Source organism: Triticum urartu, chromosome 3, assembly GCF_003073215.2.
Source record: "Triticum urartu cultivar G1812 chromosome 3, Tu2.1, whole genome shotgun sequence".
Taxonomy (NCBI): Eukaryota; Viridiplantae; Streptophyta; class Magnoliopsida; order Poales; family Poaceae; genus Triticum; species Triticum urartu.
This window is the reverse complement of record NC_053024.1, coordinates 517395191-517413521: the sequence shown is the minus strand read 5'-3', so window position 1 is coordinate 517413521 and position 18331 is coordinate 517395191. Positions and strand designations below refer to the sequence as shown.

At 43.3% G+C, this 18331-nt stretch overlaps 1 long non-coding RNA gene across 1 annotated transcript; it reads right to left on the bottom strand.

Moving 5' to 3' along the window:
* Positions 1 to 1813: 1813 nt before the first annotated feature.
* LOC125548608 lies at positions 1814 to 6591 on the bottom strand. The gene is made up of 3 exons (XR_007301133.1): positions 4781 to 6591; positions 2323 to 2490; positions 1814 to 1933 (listed from the first exon to the last, which is right to left on the bottom strand). It is a non-coding gene; the product is annotated as an uncharacterized LOC125548608 (long non-coding RNA).
* Positions 6592 to 18331: the final 11740 nt, after the last annotated feature.

Here is an 18331-nt window from a genome sequence, read left to right as displayed (position 1 = left end):
TCAATGGACGAAAGTTGGAAGAATTTACACCATCAAGAGGGATCCGTCAGGGGGACCCGATATCTCCATACTTGTTCTTGTTGGCAGCAGAGGGCCTTTCGTGCCTCTTAAAATCAAAAAGTGAGTCATCAAACTTGGGTGGTCTACAAGTGGCATCTTCCGCACCGTAGGTAAACCATCTTTTATTTGCAGATGACAGCCTGCTGTTCTTCAAGGCGAATAGTGTTGGTGCTACCGAGGTGCTCCAAGTCTTGGACATATATTGTCAAGCTACTGGTCAGCGAATCAACTACAACAAATCATCTATCTTTTTCAGAAAGGGTGTTCCAGATAATGTTCGCAATGATATCAAAGGTATTCTTAATGTGCCAATTGAAACTTTCAATGAGAAGAACCTAGGTATGCCTTCCGACATAGGGAGTTCGAAGAATGGGGCTTTCAAATACCTCAAAGATCGACTGTGGAGCAAGATACAAGGCTGGATTGAAAGCACCATGTCGAGAGCGGGGAAAGAAGTCCTTGTCAAATCAGTAGCTCAAGAAGTTCCAGTTTATTCCATGTCATGCTTCAGACTTCCTCGAGGACTCTGTGAGCACCTAAACAAGCTTATCAGGAAGTTTTGGTGGGGTAGCAAAGAAGGGCAGCGGAAACCACACTGGGTGTCCTGGAGAGACATGACACAACCAAAGTACATGGGGGGCTTGCGCTTCAAGGACTTTGAGTTGTTCAATCTAGCCATGCTAGCGAGGCAAGCTTGGCGTCTGTTGCGGAACCCTGATTATTTGAGTGCGAGGATATTGAAGAGCATCTACTACCCAAGCACCTCCATTTTAGATGCAAGCCTCGGCAGCCACCCAAGCCAGATATGGCGAGCAGTAATTGAAGGACGGGACACCCTCAAACAAGGTTTAATTAAGAGGATTGGGAATGGTCTCACCACCAATATATGGACAGAGAATTGGCTCCCAAGAACAGAGATGCCGCGCCCATATGGTTGTTTGCTACAGGACCGACCAACTTTAGTGTCCGAACTTATTGATCCAACGACTGCCACCTGGAATGTTCAGTGCGTTCGTGAGGTTTTCCTGGATATAGATGTTCCAGTCATTCTCGAGATCCCTTTATGCACTCAGAACGTGGCAGATTTTTGGTGCTAGAACCATGAGAAGAATGGGTCTTTTTCAGTAAAATCGGCATGTAACATGTTGGTTGCAACTCGACAGAGAAGGGAAGCTTGGCTGTATGGCACAGCGGGATCTTCTGCTGAAAGCAGAGACGAGAGGGCATGGAAAGGATTGTGGAAGACAGAGGTGCCGGGCAAAATTCGAATGTTCCTATGGAGACTTGCGAAGCAGTCGCTGCCGATGGAGGATGTAAGGGCACATCGCCACATGTCTAATTCTAACTCGTGCGGTCTCTGTGGAGCTCTAGATTCTTGGCGCCACTCTTTACTCGAGTGTACGACCTCCAGATGCATTTGGGCCCTTGTAGATGAGGAGCTAGCACAAAGCCTAGTGGCGACATCTGAGCCGAGTGCCAAGCATTGGCTTTTTACTCAGTTGGAGGTATTATCTCATGCATTGTTTGTCAAACTTAGTGTTCCTTTGTGGGCTATTTGGTCGTCACGAAGGAAAGCTATCCATGAGGGAATTTTCCAAATTCCACATTCTACACATGCCTTCATTCAAAGGTTCATTGAGGAGCTCCAGGTTCTAAATCCCAGTCGGCCAGCTGCTCATGTTTCTGGCTCGACAGGGTCAAACGTTCAGGGAAGGAAGCGACCTAAAGCACCCCCCCACAGTAGGCGGGGCATGGGCGAGCCGCAAATAGGATGCAGCCTTGCCAGGGGTCGCGTAGGAACACGCTGATAACCACGAATAGAAGTAGCAACAATCAGCTCAATTCACCTCACTTTGTAACAGAAAAATCACACCTACAATGGAAGCAACATAAGTACATCACCATCGGTCCAACACCAAACCAATGAGCCTTTAGATCTGCGGACCTGCTATTTTGATGTGTTCACTGGAAGAATGTACAGTCGGGGTACAAAGTAACGGTTGAAAATAATGCAGAATAATATTCTCTAGCTTAATATACAAAGGAAAATAAAAAGATCATTATGACAGACATGGGAAAGGTTTGAGATAGGTTCTACATTAGTGCTCAAAAAGCCACTGTCTAGCTCAGAAAGTCATTTACTTTTGATAGCATCATCGATTTAATCTTGATTTTCTCAAGTGAATAACAATTCCTTATTGTCACCAACTACAAAAAAGGAAATGTGAATAAAAGGTTGCTGTAAGATTTGAGGCAGAATACCTCCAGGGAAGTTGGACCCCTACTCTCAAATGTCTTGTTGTTGTCCTTGTTATTGGCATACTTCACATAATGATCACGCATAAGGTGAAAAACGTCTGCCAGCATGAATTTCAAAACTGCGCTAGTCCTTGTACCATGGAGAATAAGCATCTTCTTGCCATTCTCAAACTGGGAAACAAACATTAGAGCAGGGTAAAACACATAAATACTATTTCTAGTTTCTCAACATGGAAGGTTCGATAGCAACAACTTCTCCAATAGCATCTGGAAAAACGATATGTAGATATCCACATGATATATATGTTGGGGATCATAGCAGAAATTTAAAATTTTCTATGCATCACCAAGATCAATCTATGGAGTAATCTAGCAATGAGTGGAAGGAGAGTGCATCTACATACCCTTGTAGATCGCTAAGCGGAAGCGTTCAAGTGAACGGGGTTGATGGAGTCGTACTCGTCGTGATCCAAATCACCGATGATCCTAGCGCCGAACGGACGGCACCTCCGTGTTCAACACACGTACGAAACGGAGACGTCTCCCATGCCTTGATCCAGCAAGGAGGAGGGAGAGGTTGAGGAAGAGAGTCCAACAGCAGCACGACGGCGTGGTGGTGATGGAGTGGCAGTTCTCCGGCAGGGCTTCGCCAAGCTCACGCGGAGGAGGAGAGGTATTGGAGGGGAGGGGCTGTGCCAGGTTCCAAGGGTGTGGCCGCCCTCCTACCCCTCCACTATTTATAGGTGGGGAGAGAGGGGGCCGGCCCCCCTAGATCCCATCTAGGGTTGAGGGCGGCGGCCAAGGGGGGAGGAGTGCCTCCCAAGTCAAGTGGAGGCCCTCCCCCTTAGGGTTTCCCCTCTCCCATGCGCATGGGCCTTGGGGGGGCTGGTGCCCTTGGCCCATTAAGGTTAGGGCGCCACCCTACAGCCCATGCTGCTGTATTGGACGTGGTGGAACATTTTCCGGACCTCCGGACCCCTCCAGAATCCTCCGGAACCTTCCGGAAGCTTCCCGGTACAATACCGGAAAAAACCGAACTTTTCCCGGAACCCGAACAACAACTTTCCATATATAAATCTTTACCTCCGGACCATTCCGGAACTCCTCGTGACGTCCGGCATCTCATCCAGGACTCCGAACAACATTCGGTAATCACATACAAGTCTTCCTAATAACCCTAGAGTCATCGAACCTTAAGTGTGTAGACCCTACGGGTTCGGGAACCATGCAGACATGACCGAGACAACTCTCCGGCCAATAACCAATAGCGGGGTCTGGATACCCATGTTGGCTCCCACATGTTCCACGATGATCTCATCGGATGAACCACGATGTCGAGGATTCAATCAATCCCGTATTCAATTCCCTTTGTCCAGCGGTATTGTACTTGCCCGAGATTCGATCGTCGGTATCCTGATACCTTGTTCAATCTCGTTACCGGCAAGTCTCTTTACTCGTTCCGTAACACATCATCCTGTGATCAACTCCTTGGTCGTATTGTGCACATTATGATGATGTCCTACCGAGTGGGCCCAAAGATACCTCTCCGTTACATGGAGTGACAAATCCCAGTCTCGATTCGTGCCAACCCAACAGACACTTTCGAAGATACCTGTAGTGAACCTTTATAGCCAGCCAGTTACGTTGTGACGTTTGGCACACCCAAAGCACTCCTACGGTATCCGGTAGTTGCACAATCTCATGGTCTAAGGAAATGATACTTGATAATAGAAAAGCTTTAGCATACGAACTACATGATCTTTGTGATAGGCTTAGGATTGGCTTGTCCATCACATCATTCTCCTAATGATGTGATCCCATTATCAACGACATCCAATGTCCATGGTCAGGAAACTGTAAGCATCTATTGATCAACGAGCTAGTCAACTAGAGGCTTACTAGGGACATGGTGTTGTCTATGTATCCACACATGTATCTGAGTTTCCTATCAATACAATTCTAGCATGGATAATAAACGATTATCATGAACAATGAAATATAATAATAATAAATAATTTATTATTGCCTCTAGGGCATATTTCCAACAATATATGGCATGAGAGCTTTTACCATAGCTGATCCAAGTTTTCTACACATGATTTGCAAATAATCTGATTAATCCTAGTCACAACCAGAACTTTTTTAAATCAAGGTATATGATCTTGGGATAAATTTTTGTTCTCATTGTCAAAATTACCAAATGACCATAACTAAGAACCACATCCTAAAATCAAGCATTTTTGTGAGAATCGGCAAAAGCGCGGACACACACATACCATAAACGTTTGTTGAACAGCAAATCAAGCTACTGATTTCCATCATATGGCAACTCGAAAAAAATCATATGTGGCTATGTACAACATATATCCTAATCGACGTCCAACCAATGAAGTCCCATCACATTAAACACATAATAATGTTTATCCACTTGGACTAACATATCAAGATCAAGTCTGCTCACCATAGGTGGCTGGAGTCACGTATCTAAGCAGTGATTGCCAATGTGTGGCCATCGGCCGGCTACCGCTGCAGCTTCCATTCCTTGTCTCCCTGTTCACATGTACCTAGCAGAAGCATACATACCTACATATCATGAATGGATTGTAATCAGCAAGCAGCAGCCTTCTGTATGTAGATGTGTAACAGTAAGCGAGTAGCAGCATGAAATATCTGTAGTAACAAGCTGCTGTTCTCTTCTCCGATCTCTCTATATATGGAATAGTAGTATAGCACAAAAGAGCAGCAAATATAGCAAAACCAAAGCAGCCTCAGCAAGGCAACATACCTCTATAGAGGAAGACTAATGTTTTTTCTTAACTCAGATATAAAACGGCAACGAAGTGTATAACTATCTCTTCTTATGAATACAAATATTGTACACTAAATAGCAGATTAAATTACAGTGATCATTATCTACATTATATTGTAGAGCGAGCATATATTTATATACACAAGAGTCATATATTTGAAGTGTTTCTTGCTGTCAACACCTAGCCAAGATAAAATAAGTAGACCTAAAATGAAATTCGAGATGGGCGTATATCACAACAAAGAAGTACGAAAAGTTTCCATAAGAAAAAGAACTACAAAAAGTTAATTGTGTACAAAAAGTTCATTGTGTACCAGTACTTCTATCAGTGACCCAGAGTAAAGATTAGGCTTCGCCTTGCTATATTAGTGTAGAATATAAATAACTAAGGACAAATAGAAAGACTACCAACAGATGGTATTTATCCTGCTCTTTCTTCGTGTAGAACACAGGTGAATAAATAGGTGTTCAAACTATCTACTTTTTTCTTCTGTTAGCACATAGGAAAATTGAAAAGACATATACGAACAGAAGAACCAAAAAATTCTGTATATGATCACCAAAAATGGTTGTCTACTACCAAGTTGCAGCAAGATGATCTGAAATATAAATCAAAGGGATCTGAATTCTGAAGTTGCCTGTCGTCTAAAAGTGGAATATGAGTAGCACATTGTAGGCATAACCTTAGTGTAGTAGCCAAAGGGGTCTATCCCCCTCTCTCTCATGTCACCAGCTAATCATATTGGATAATGCAAAGTCAATTAGACAAAGGATCAAACTCTGGTTGAATATCTCCCGTCCACTGCCTCCTTTATCTTGTGACAGCCGCGCAAAGTAAATTCCATCTCTAATCTTGGCACTCTGAGACTATTAGTTCATATCCATGTGAATGGCCTCTTTCTGCTACATTAAAACTATCTAAAAAATTGACCTCACGTAAGGGGATTCATGGACTATTCATGTAATAGATTAGACAAGGTAAATTCCACCCATAACCATGGCTGCAGTCTTGGCAACCGAGAACACCTGTATGCCGCCCAACCTTCTCTCCAAATCCTTCTCCTCTGGGTCGCCAGGCGTGTCAGATGATCCACCCTATCGCCCATCACGAGTCTGATGACGGGGAGCGCGAGATGGCGAGCCCATAGGGCGCGCTTGATGGCAGGGCTGAGCAGGATGCCAATCGATCGCTCAGCGTAGCACCGTCCATAGGTCAGATCAGCCATCAGGCTGGTGGAGCTTGGAAGGGAGGCTGGGAAGGTGAACAACAAGGGCTTGGACATTGGCGTCTCAGCCTCGTAACCTCTTTATCTTGGGCGGGAGCATCACAAAGACGGAGGCAGCGGCGAGCGAAGGGAGGGGCGCGGCGGCGGCAGCGGATCAGCACCAGCGAGTGGGGTTAGGGCGACGGCATGCTGTAGCGGGGGCGGCGGCAGCGGATCCGGTCGTGAGGAGAGGATAGAGCATAGAGGAGACAACCGTACTTGGGAGATTAGTACCACCTCATTTATATTATGATTTTGTCCATACAAATTGTAAAAGCATATTATAACATAAGAAGAAAGCGTATTGTGACGGTGAACCCACGGAGTCAATCCGTGCTTTATTATTAGGGAAAAGAAAAGATATATATTTGATGGTACCGCACACGCTAGGTATGCCCTATACAGATAGTAGCCCCTAAGACTCTGGTTGTTGTCCAGAGGCGGCAAACAGAGAATCATAGTCCCATGTAATGATCATGCTGCTCACATGTGCAGGCGGCTGAGGGTCCGGTGGCTGGCCAAACTGATGAGTTTGCCGAACTAGGGCGGTAGCTTGATGCGGCAGACGACTGCATCGTGCTTGTGAACAAGCGGCTTGACGAGACACAGGGTATGTATTCTCCGGTGGTCAATAGATATTAAGAGGAGCATGATGCTAGTATCTATAACATGTTGTGACTGCAGATGGAGCTGCCGCCACGGAGACCCTTCGGGCGGAGCTTGCCTGAGCCAAGGAACAAGCCAGGAGAAGTGATGCGGCCTCCCTAAAGGCGGCTGAAGAGTTAAGAGCCGAACAGGCTGCTCATCGCTAGAGCGAAGAAAAAATAGCCAAGATGGCTATTGAGCTGAAGGATGCCGCTGACCGGTATGAGCTTCTTTAAAAGTAGAGCCAAGTGAAGGAGGAGGACCTGTAGAAAGCCATGGTAGCATTGCTACCTCTTAAGCACTGCGTTGGTTTTCCCCGAAGAGGAAGGGATGATGCAGCAAACTAGCGTAAGTATTTCCCTCAGTTTTTGAGAACCAAGGTATCGATCCAGTAGGAGGCTACGCGCGAGTCCCTCGTACCTGCACAAAACAAATAAATCCTCACAACCAACGCAAAAATAGGGGTTGTTAGTCCCTATAAGGCCACTTACGAGAGTGAGATCTGATAGATATGATAAGATAATATTTTTGGTATTTTTATGATAAAGATGCAAAGTAGAATAAAGGCAAAGTAAACAGCAAAGGAAATAACTAAGTAGTAGGAGATTAATATGATAAAGATAGACCCGGGGGCCATAGGTCTCACTAGTGGCTTCTCTCAAGAGCATAAGTATTCTACGGTGGGTGAACAAATTACTGTTGAGCAATTGACAGAATTGAGCATAGTTATGAGAATATCTAGGTATGATCATGTATATAGGCATCACATCCGAGACAAGTAGACCGACTCCTGCCTGCATCTACTACTATTACTCCACTCATTGACCGCTATCCAGCATGCATCTAGAGTATTAAGTTAAAAATAGAGTAACGCCTTAAGCAAGATGACATGATGTAGAGGGATAGACTCATGCAATATGATGAAAACCCCATCTTGTTATCCTCGTTGGCAACAATACAATACATGCCTTGATGCCCTTACTATCACCGGGAAAGGACATCGCAAGATTGAACCCAAAGCTAAGCACTTCTCCCATTGCAAGAAAGATCAATCTAGTAGGCCAAATCAAACTGATAATTTGAAGAGACTTGCAAAGATAACAAATCATACCTAAAAGAATTTAGAGAAGATTCAAATATTATTCATAGATAGACTTGATCATAAACCCACAATTCATCGATCTCAACAAACACACCATAAAAAAAGATTACATCAAATGGATCTCCACAAGAGAGGGGGAGAACATTGTATTGAGATCCAAAAAGAGAGAAGAAGCCATCTAGCTACTAACTATGGACCCGTAGGTCTGAGGTAAACTACTCACACTTCATCGGAGAGGCTATGGTGTTGATTAGAAGCCCTCCGTGATCGATGCCCCCTCCGGCGGAGCTCCGAAACAGGCCCCAAGATGGGATCTCGTGGATACAGAAAGTTGCGGCGGTGAAATTAGGGTTTTGGCTCCGTATTTGATCGTTTGGGGGTACGTAGGTATATATAGGAGGAAGGAGTACGTCGGTGCAGCAACAGGGGGCCCACAAGGGTGGAGGGCACGCCTAGGGTAGGCAGGCGCGCCCCCTACCTCGTGGCCTCCTCGTTTCTTTCTTGACGTAGGGTCCAAGTCTCCCGGATCATATTCTTCCTAAAAATCACGTTCCCGAAGGTTTCATTCCGTTTTGGACTCCGTTTGATATTCCTTTTCTTCGAAACCCTAAACAGGCAAAAAACAGCAATTCTGGGCTGGGCCTCCGGTTAATAGGTTAGTCCAAAAAATAATATAAAAGTGGATAATAAAGCCCAATAATGTCCAAAACAGTAGATAATATAGCATGGAGCAATCAAAAATTATAGATACGTTGGAGACGTATCAAGCATCCCCAAGCTTAATTCCTGCTCGTCCTCGAGTAGGTAAATGATAAAAACAGAATTTTTGATGCGGAGTGCTACTTGGCATAATTTTAATGTAATTCTTCTTAATTGTGGTATGAATATTCAGATCCGAAAGATTCAAGACAAAAGTTCATATTGACATAAAAACAATAATACTTCAAGCATACTAACAAAGCAATTATGTCTTCTCAAAATAACATGGCTAAAGGAAGTTATCCCTACAAAATCATATAGTCTGGCTATGCTCTATCTTCACCACACAAAATATTTAAATCATGCACAACCCTGATGACAAGCCAAGAAATTGTTTCATACTTTTGACATTCTCAAAACTTTTTCAATTTTCACGCAATACATGAGCGTGAGCCATGGATATAGCGCTATAGGTGGAATAGAATGGTGGTTGTGGAGAAGACAAAAAGGGAGAAGATAGTCTCACGACAACTAGGCGTATCAACGGGCTATGGAGATTCCCATTAATAGATATCAATGTGAGTGAGTAGGGATTGCTATGCAACGGATGCACTAGAGCTATAAGTATATGAAAGCTCAAAAAGAAACTAAGTGGGTGTGCATCCAACTTGCTTGTTCATGAAGACCTAGGGAAATTTGAGGAAGCCCATCATTGGAATATACAAGCCAAGTTCTATAATGAAAGATTCCCACTAGTATATGAAAGTGATAACATGAGAGACTCTCTACTATGAAGATCATGGTGCTACTTTGAAGCACAAGTGTGGTAAAAGGATAGTAACATTGTCCCTTCTCTCTTTTTCTCTCATTTTTTTCTTTTTTTCTTTTTTTATTTGGGCCTTTTCTCTCTTTTATGGCCTCTTTTCTTTCTTTCTTTTATTTTTCGTCCGGAGTCTCATCCCGACTTGTGGGGGAATCCTTGTCTCCATCATCCTTTCCTCACTGGGACAATGCTCTAATAATGATGATCATCACACTTTTATTTTTCTTACAACTCAACAATTACAACTTGATACTTAGAACAAAATATGACTCTATATGAATGCATCCGGCGGTGTACCGGGATATGCAATGACTCATGAGTGACAAGTATGAAAGAATTATGAACGGTGGCTTTGCCACGAATACTATGTCAACTACATGATCATGCTAAGCAATATGACAATGATGGAGTGTGTCATAATAAACAGGACGGTGGAAAGTTGCACGGAAATATATCTCGGAATGGCTATGGAAATGCCATAATAGGTAGGTATGGTGGCTGTTTTGAGGAAGGTATATGGTGGGTGTATGATACCGGTGAAGGTGTGCGGTATTAGAGAGGCTAGCAAAGGTGGAAGGGTGAGAGTGCGTATAATCCATGGACTCAACATTAGTCATAAAGAACTCATATACTTATTGCAAAAATCTACAAGTTATCAAAGCAAAGTATTACGCGCATGCTCCTAGGGGGATAGATTGGTAGGAAAAGACCATCACTCGTCCCCGACCGCCACTCATAAGGAAGACAATCAATAAATAAACCATGCTCCGACTACATCACATAACGGTTCACCATACGTGCGTGCTACGGGAATCACAAGCTTCAACACAAGTATTTCTCAAATTCACAACTACTCAACTAGCATGACTTTACTATCACCATCTCCTTATCTCAAAACAATTATCAAGTATCAAACTTCTCATAGTATTCAACACACTCATAAGAAAGTTTTATTGTTAATCTTGCATACCAAACATATTAGGATTTTAAGCAAATTACCATGCTATTAAGACTCTCAAAATAATCTAAGTGAAGCATGAGAGATCAATAGTTTCTATAAAACAAATCCACCACCGTGCTCTAAAAGATATAAGTGAAGTACTAGAGCAAAATTATATAACTCAAAAGATATAAGCGAAGCACATAGAGTATTCTAACAAATTCCAAATCATGTATGGCTCTCTCAAAAGGTGTGTACAGCAAGGATGATCGTGGTAAACTAACAAGCAAAGACTCAAATAATACAAGACGCTCCAAGCAAAACACATATCATGTGGCGAATAAAAATATAGCTCCAAGTAAAGTTACCGATAGAAGTAGACGAAAGAGGGGATGCCTTCCGGGGCATGCCCAAGCTTTGGCTTTTAGGTGTCCTTAGATTATCTTGGGGGTGCCATGGGCATCCCCAAGCTTAGGCTCTTGCCACTCCTTGTTCCATAATCCATCAAATCTTTACCCAAAACTTGAAAACTTCACAACACAAAACTTAAAGTAGAAAATCTCGTGAGCTCCGTTAGCGAAAGAAAACAAAAGACCACTTCAAGGTACTGTAATGAACTCATTCTTTATTTATATTGGTGTTATACCTACTGTATTCCAACTTCTCTATGGTTTATAAACTATTTTACTAGCCATAGATTCATCAAAATAAGCAAACAACACACGAAAAAAAAAGAATCTGTCAAAAACAGAACAGTCTGTAGTAATCTGTAGCTAGAGCAAGATCTGGAACCCCAAAAATTCTAAAATAAATTGCTGGACATGAGGAATTTATCTATTAATCATCTGCAAAAATAATTAACTAAATATCACTCTTCAAATAAAAATGACAGCAGTTCTCGTGAGCGCTAAAGTTTCTGTTTTTTACAGCAAGTTCAACAAGACTTTCCCCAAGACTTCCCAACGGTTCTACTTGGCACAAACACTAATTAAACACAAAAAACACAACCAAAACAGAGGCTAGATAATTTATTTATTACTAAACAGGAGCAAAAATCAAGGAATAGAAATAAAATTGGGTTGCTTCCCAACAAGCGCTATCGTTTAACGCCCCTAGCTAGGCATAACAAGCAAGAATAGATCTAGGTATTGCCATCTTTGGTAGGCAATCCATAAGTGGCTCTCATAATAGATTCATAAGGTAATTTAATTTTCTTTCTAGGAAAGTGTTCCATTCCTTTTCTTAATGGAAATTGGAATCTAATATTTCCTTCCTTCATATCAATAATTGCACCAATCGTTCTAAGGAAAGGTCTACCAAGAATAATAGGACATGAACGATTGAATTCTATGTCAAGAACAATAAAATCTACGGGCACATAATTCCTATTTGCAACAATAAGAACATCATTAATTCTTCCCATAGGTTTCTTAATAGTGGAATCCGCAAGGTGCTAGTTTAGAGAGCAATCATCAAAATCACGGAAACCTAACAAATCACACAAAGTCTTTGGAATCATGGAAACACTAGCACCCATATCACATAAAGCATAGCATTCATGATATTTAATTTTAATTTTAATAGTTGGTTCCCACTCATCATAAAGTTTTCTAGGGATAGAAACTTCCAATTCAAGTTTTTCTTCATAAGATTGCATCAAGGCATCAACGATATGTTTAGTAAACACTTTATTTTGATTATAAGCGTGAGGAGAATTTAGCACGGATTGCAACAAGGAAATACAATCAATCAAAGAGCAATTTTCATAGTTAAATTCCTAGAAATCCATAATAGTGGGTTTAGCAACATCTAGGGTTTTAATTTCTTCAATCCCACTTTTATCAAATTTAGCATCAAGATCGACAAATTTAGAATTCTTGGAACACCTTCTAGGTAAAGGTGGATCATATTCAGTCCCATCATTATCAAGATTCATATTGAAAAACAAAGATTTAATAGGGGACACATCAATAACTTTTAGATCTTCATCTTTATTTTCATGGGAATCTGGTTTAGCGGCCATCTTATTAACTAAGGTAGCCTTCCTATCCGAAATTTCAGCAGTTAATTTCTCAAGATGAGCAATTTGGGATCTTAAACCATCAAATTCTTTAGACATATCATCAAGCTCTTTATTCATAAAACTCATAAAACTTTTCTGTTCTTTAAGCTCGTTTCTGAAGAAACTATTATGTTCAAATTGCAAGACCATGAAACTCATGACATTGCTTTCGATCTCTTCTAACCTTTTAAGGTGAAGGTCACCAAATTTAGGTAGAGCCATCGTGACAAGCAAGTAAACTAACACACAAGCAAACAAAAAGCAAGCGGGCAAAAAGAGGCAAATAGAGAAAGAGAGGGAGGATAGAGAGAGAGGGCGAATAAAACAGCAAGGGTGAAGTGGGGGAGAGGAAAACGAGAGGCAAATGGCAAATAATGTAATGTGGGAGATAAGGGTATGCGATGGGTACTTGGTATGTTGACTTTTGCGTAGACCTCCCCGGCAACGGCGCCAGAAATCCTTCTTGCTACCTCTTGAGCACTGCGTTGGTTTTCCCCGAAGAGGAAGGGATGATGCAGCAAAGTAGTGTAAGTATTTCCCTCAGTTTTTGAGAACCAAGGTATCAATCCAGTAGGAGGCTACGCGCGAGTCCCTCGTACCTACACAAAACAAATAAATCCTCGCAACCAACGCAAATAGGGGTTGTCAGTCCCTATAAGGCCACTTACGAGAGTGAGATCTGATAGATATGATAAGATAATATTTTTGGTATTTTTATGATAAAGATGCAAAGTAAAATAAAGGCAAAGTAAACAGCAAAGGAAATAACTAAGTAGTAGGAGATTAATATGATAAAGATAGACCCGGGGGCCATAGGTCTCACAAGTGGCTTCTCTCAAGAGCATAAGTATTCTACGATGGGTGAACAAATTACTGTTGAGCAATTGATAGAATTGAGCATAGTTATGAGAATATCTAGGTATGATCATGTATATAGGCATCACGTCCGAGACAAGTAGACCGACTCCTGCCTGCATCTACTACTATTACTCCACTCATTGACCGCTATCCAGCATGCATCTAGAGTATTAAGTTAAAAACCGAGTAACGCCTTAAGCAAGATGACATGATGTAGAGGGATAGATTCATGCAATATGATTAAAACCCCATCTTTTTATCCTCGATGGCAACAATACAATACGTGCCTTGCTGCCCTTACTGTCACCGGGAAAGGACACCGCAAGATTGAACCCAAAGCTAAGAACTTCTCCCATTGCAAGAAAGATCAATCTAGTAGGCCAAACCAAACTGATAATTCGAAGAGACTTGCAAAGATAACCAATCATACATAAAAGAATTCAGAGAAGATTCAAATATTATTCATAGATAGACTTGATCATAAACCCACAATTCTTCGGTCTCAACAAACACACCGCAAAAAGAAGATTACATCGAATAGATCTCCACAAGAGAGGGGGAGAACATTGTATTGAGATCCAAAAAGAGAGAAGAAGCCATCTAGCTACTAACTATGGACCCGTAGGTCTGAGGTAAACTACTCACACTTCATCGGAGAGGCTATGGTGTTGATGTAGAAGCCCTCTGTGATCGATGCCCCCTCCGGCGGAGCTCCAGAACAGGCCCCAAGATGGGATCTCGTGGATACAGAAAGTTGCGGTGGTGGAATTAGGGTTTTGGCTCCGTATCTGATCATTTGGGGGTACATAGGTATATATAGGAGGAAGGAGTACGTCGGTGGAGCAACAGGGGGCCCACGAGGGTGGAGGGCGCGCCTAGGGTAGGCAGGCGCGCCCCCTACCTCGTGGCCTCCTCGTTTCTTTCTTGACGTAGGGTCCAAGTCTCCCGGATCATAATCTTCCTAAAAATCACGTTCCCGAAGGTTTCATTCCGTTTGGACTCCGTTTGATATTCCTTTTCTTCGAAACCCTAAAAAAGGCAAAAAACAGCAATTCTGGGCTGGGCCTCCGGTTAATAGGTTAGTCCCAAAAATAATATAAAAGTGGATAATAAAGCCCAATAATATCCAAAACAATAAATAATATAGCATGGAGCAATAAAAAATTATAGATACGTTGGAGACGTATCAAGCATCCAAGGAAACCCGCTCTAAAATCAGAGCGGCGAAGGAGGAGCTTCGTCAAGCCGGAGATATCACGGCTAGGAAGCCCTTTTTGTTACGGACGAAGTTTGGAGATTCGAAGTATGCCCCTCTGGATCAATTATGGAGTGCTGCAGACGCATACTTGGACTTGGCAACGAGTGCTGCTGATGCGACTGAGTTTTTCAGAGATCAAAAAGATCACGAAGTGGAAAAATTGTTCTGGTCGCAGTTCAGTGCTCCAACGCGTCCGCTGCTGTTAAATGAGAAAATGGCCGAGTGGGCTGAGCTCCATAGGTTGTCCGGGCTTGCCATGAGGTCTGTCGTGGATCATCTTTGGCCGAAGGGCCAAGGCCGAATAGTTATTTTGGTCTAGTGCAACGATTCCTTGGTGTTGTGCCGCATATCGACGCTGTAAAGAGGTCGGTGTGCATAGAGGGTGCGCGGATGGCTCTTGCCCGTGTGAAGACATACTCGGCAGAGGTGGATGCTACCGCTATTGCAACCTGGGGTCCGGCCGTAGGCCAGGTCTCGGCCGAGCACTATTTTGAAGAAGTCCTAGAAGGCGCTCGGTTAATAGAGGCTCGGTGCTCGAAGAGTATCATGTAGAGTGACATGTATCCCAATTGTAAAAACAATGCTATTTGGATTATAAAGGCTGTGTTTATAATTTTGCCTGAAAGTATTATGATGCCTCCTGTGCGGTCGTTTATGTATGTATATAACCTGAAAGTTTGCAGTCGGCGACTTCAGCCCCCACGCATATAATGTGGGGGTGTTCGGAAAAGCGCGTATTCACACTTAATCCAACGTCTTGGTCCATTAAGGAGGTGATGGTGTGGCGAACAAGGCAATCATACTATATAGCTTTGACACTTTCACTTAGCCATAGGAGTTTGACGGTGGGGCTACTATATATCCCATGGTACTTCCGCGCTCATCCGAATACGGGGTGCGTGCATACATGACCGGGAAACCGGCCCTTCGTTAATGCGGAGGAATCACGAAGATTCCGCTGAGTCATCGAGTGGTTGATCAGTCTCGCGCTTTATCATGACAGTCAATTTTCGGCTTTCTCTACTGAGGTGCTCGTCCAGATGAACCAGGGCACAATAGCAGTAGTTCTCCCGGTGCCACCTTAGCCGATAGAGTGGAACGTAAGGTAGCAAAACACGGGAGCCGGGCAAACCCAACTATTGACCAAAGACATGATTCGGAGCTGATGCGTATAAGGACAAACTCGCGACGCCGAACACTCCCTAATGTATTCGGTATTTACAACGTATACTGGGCTGAGTAATGCCCTCGATAATAAGCCCTAAATCTCTAGGTACGTGCATTAGTCTGACATGACGAAATGCCAATAACACCAGCATCCCACTTGGTTATGTTGAGTATCCAGAGGGTGTGAAGCAACAAGAGACAGTAAAAAGGTTTACACAGGGTCTTAATCTAAAAAGAAACCTTTGAGCGGGGCCCTGCTGCACGTCTGTGCATGTTTCTCCGTTGTGCCGTATCCTGGAAGGGTGTAGCACGATTATCATCTGTACACGAGAAAATCCCAGGTGAAAATCTTCGTGCGAAAAATTGGTTATTCTTAATAAACCATCAAAATTTAATCTAAATAAGGTCCAGCCGAACTATAGTTCTTTTTACATGCGGGAAGCCCCTAGCACCACCTATGGGGGTATATCCATCGACCCAATTGTTGGGGAACGTAGTAATTACAAAAAAAATCCTACACACATGCAAGATCGTGGTGATGCATAGCAACGAGAGGGGAGAGTGTTGTCTACGTACCCTCGTAGACCGGCAACGGAAGCGTTGACACAATGTAGAGGAAGTAGTCGTACGTCTTCCCGATCCGACTGATCCAAGTACCGAACGTACGCCACCTCCGAGTTCTGCACACGTTCAACTTGGTGACGTCCCTCGAGCTCTGATCCAGCAAAACGTTGAGGGAGAGTTTCGTCAGCACGACGGCGTGATGACGGTGATGATGTTCTACCGATGCAGAGCTTCGCCTAAGCACCGCTACGATATGACCGAGGTGGAATATTGTGGAAGGGGGCACTGCTCACGGCTAAGGAACGATCACGAGGATCAACTTGTGTGTCATGGGGTGCCCCCTTGCCTCAGTATATAAAGGACGGAGATGGGGAGGTGCGGCCAGCCCTATGGGTGCGCCTGGAGGAGTCCTACTCCAACCGGGAGTAGGACTCCCCCCTCTTGCCTTATTGGAAAAGGAAGGAGGAAGGGAGAAAGAGGAAAGGGGGGCACCCCCCCTTCCTTGTCCTATTCGGACTAGGGGAAGGGACGCACGGCCTGCCCTGGCCGTCCCTCCTCTTCTCCCTTATGGCCCATGTATGCCCAATAACCCCCGGGGGGGTTCCGGTAACCCCCCCCCCGGTACTCCGATAAAATCCTGATTTCACCCGGAACGTTTCCGATATCCCAATATAGGCTTCCAACATATCAATATTTATGTCTCGACCATTTTGAGTCTCCTCGTCATGTCCGTGGTCACATCCGGGACTCCGAACAACCTTCAGTACATCAAAACACAAAAACCCTAATTACGATCGTCACCGAACTTTAAGCGTGCGGACCCTACGGGTTCGAGAACTATGTAGACATGACCGAGACATGTCTCCGGTCAATAACCAATAGCGGAACCTGGATGCTCATATTGGCTCCTACATATTCTACGAAGATCTTTATCGGTCAGACCGCATAACAACATACGTTGTTCCCTTTGTCATCAGTATGTTACTTGCCCGAGATTCGATCGTCGGTATCTCAATACCTAGTTCAATCTCGTTTCCGGCAAGTCTCTTTACTCGTTCCGTAATACATCATCCCGCAACTAACTCATTAGTTGCAATGCTTGCAAGGCTTATAGTGATGTGCAGTACCGAGTGGGCCCAGAGATACCTCTCCGACAATCGGAGTGACAAATCCTAATCTCGAAATACGCCAACCCAACAAGTACCTTTGGATACACCTGTAGAGCACCTTTATAATCACCCAATTACGTTGTGACATTTGGTAGCACACAAAGTGTTCCTCTGGTAAACGGGAGTTGCATAATCTCATAGTCATAGGAACATGTATAAGTCATGAAGAAAGCAATAGCAACAAACTAAACGATCAAGTGCTATGCTAACGGAATGGGTCAAGTTAATCACATCATTCTCCTAATGATGTGATCCCGTTAATCAAATGACAACTCATGTCTATGGTTAGGAAACATAACCATCTTTGATCAACGAGCTAGTCAAGTAGAGGCATACTAGTGACACTCTGTTTGTCTATGTATTCACACATGTATTATGTTTCCGGTTAATACAATTCTAGCATGAATAATAAACATTTATCATGACATAAGGAAATAAATAATAACTTTATTATTGCCTCTAGGGCATATTTCCTTCAGTCTCCCACTTGCACTAGAGTCAATAATGTAGTTCACATCTCCATGTGATTTAACACCAATAGTTCACATCACCATGTGATTAACACCTATAGTTCACATCGACATGTGACCAACACCTAAAGGGTTTACTAGAGTCAATAATCTAGTTCACATTGCTATGTGATTAACACCC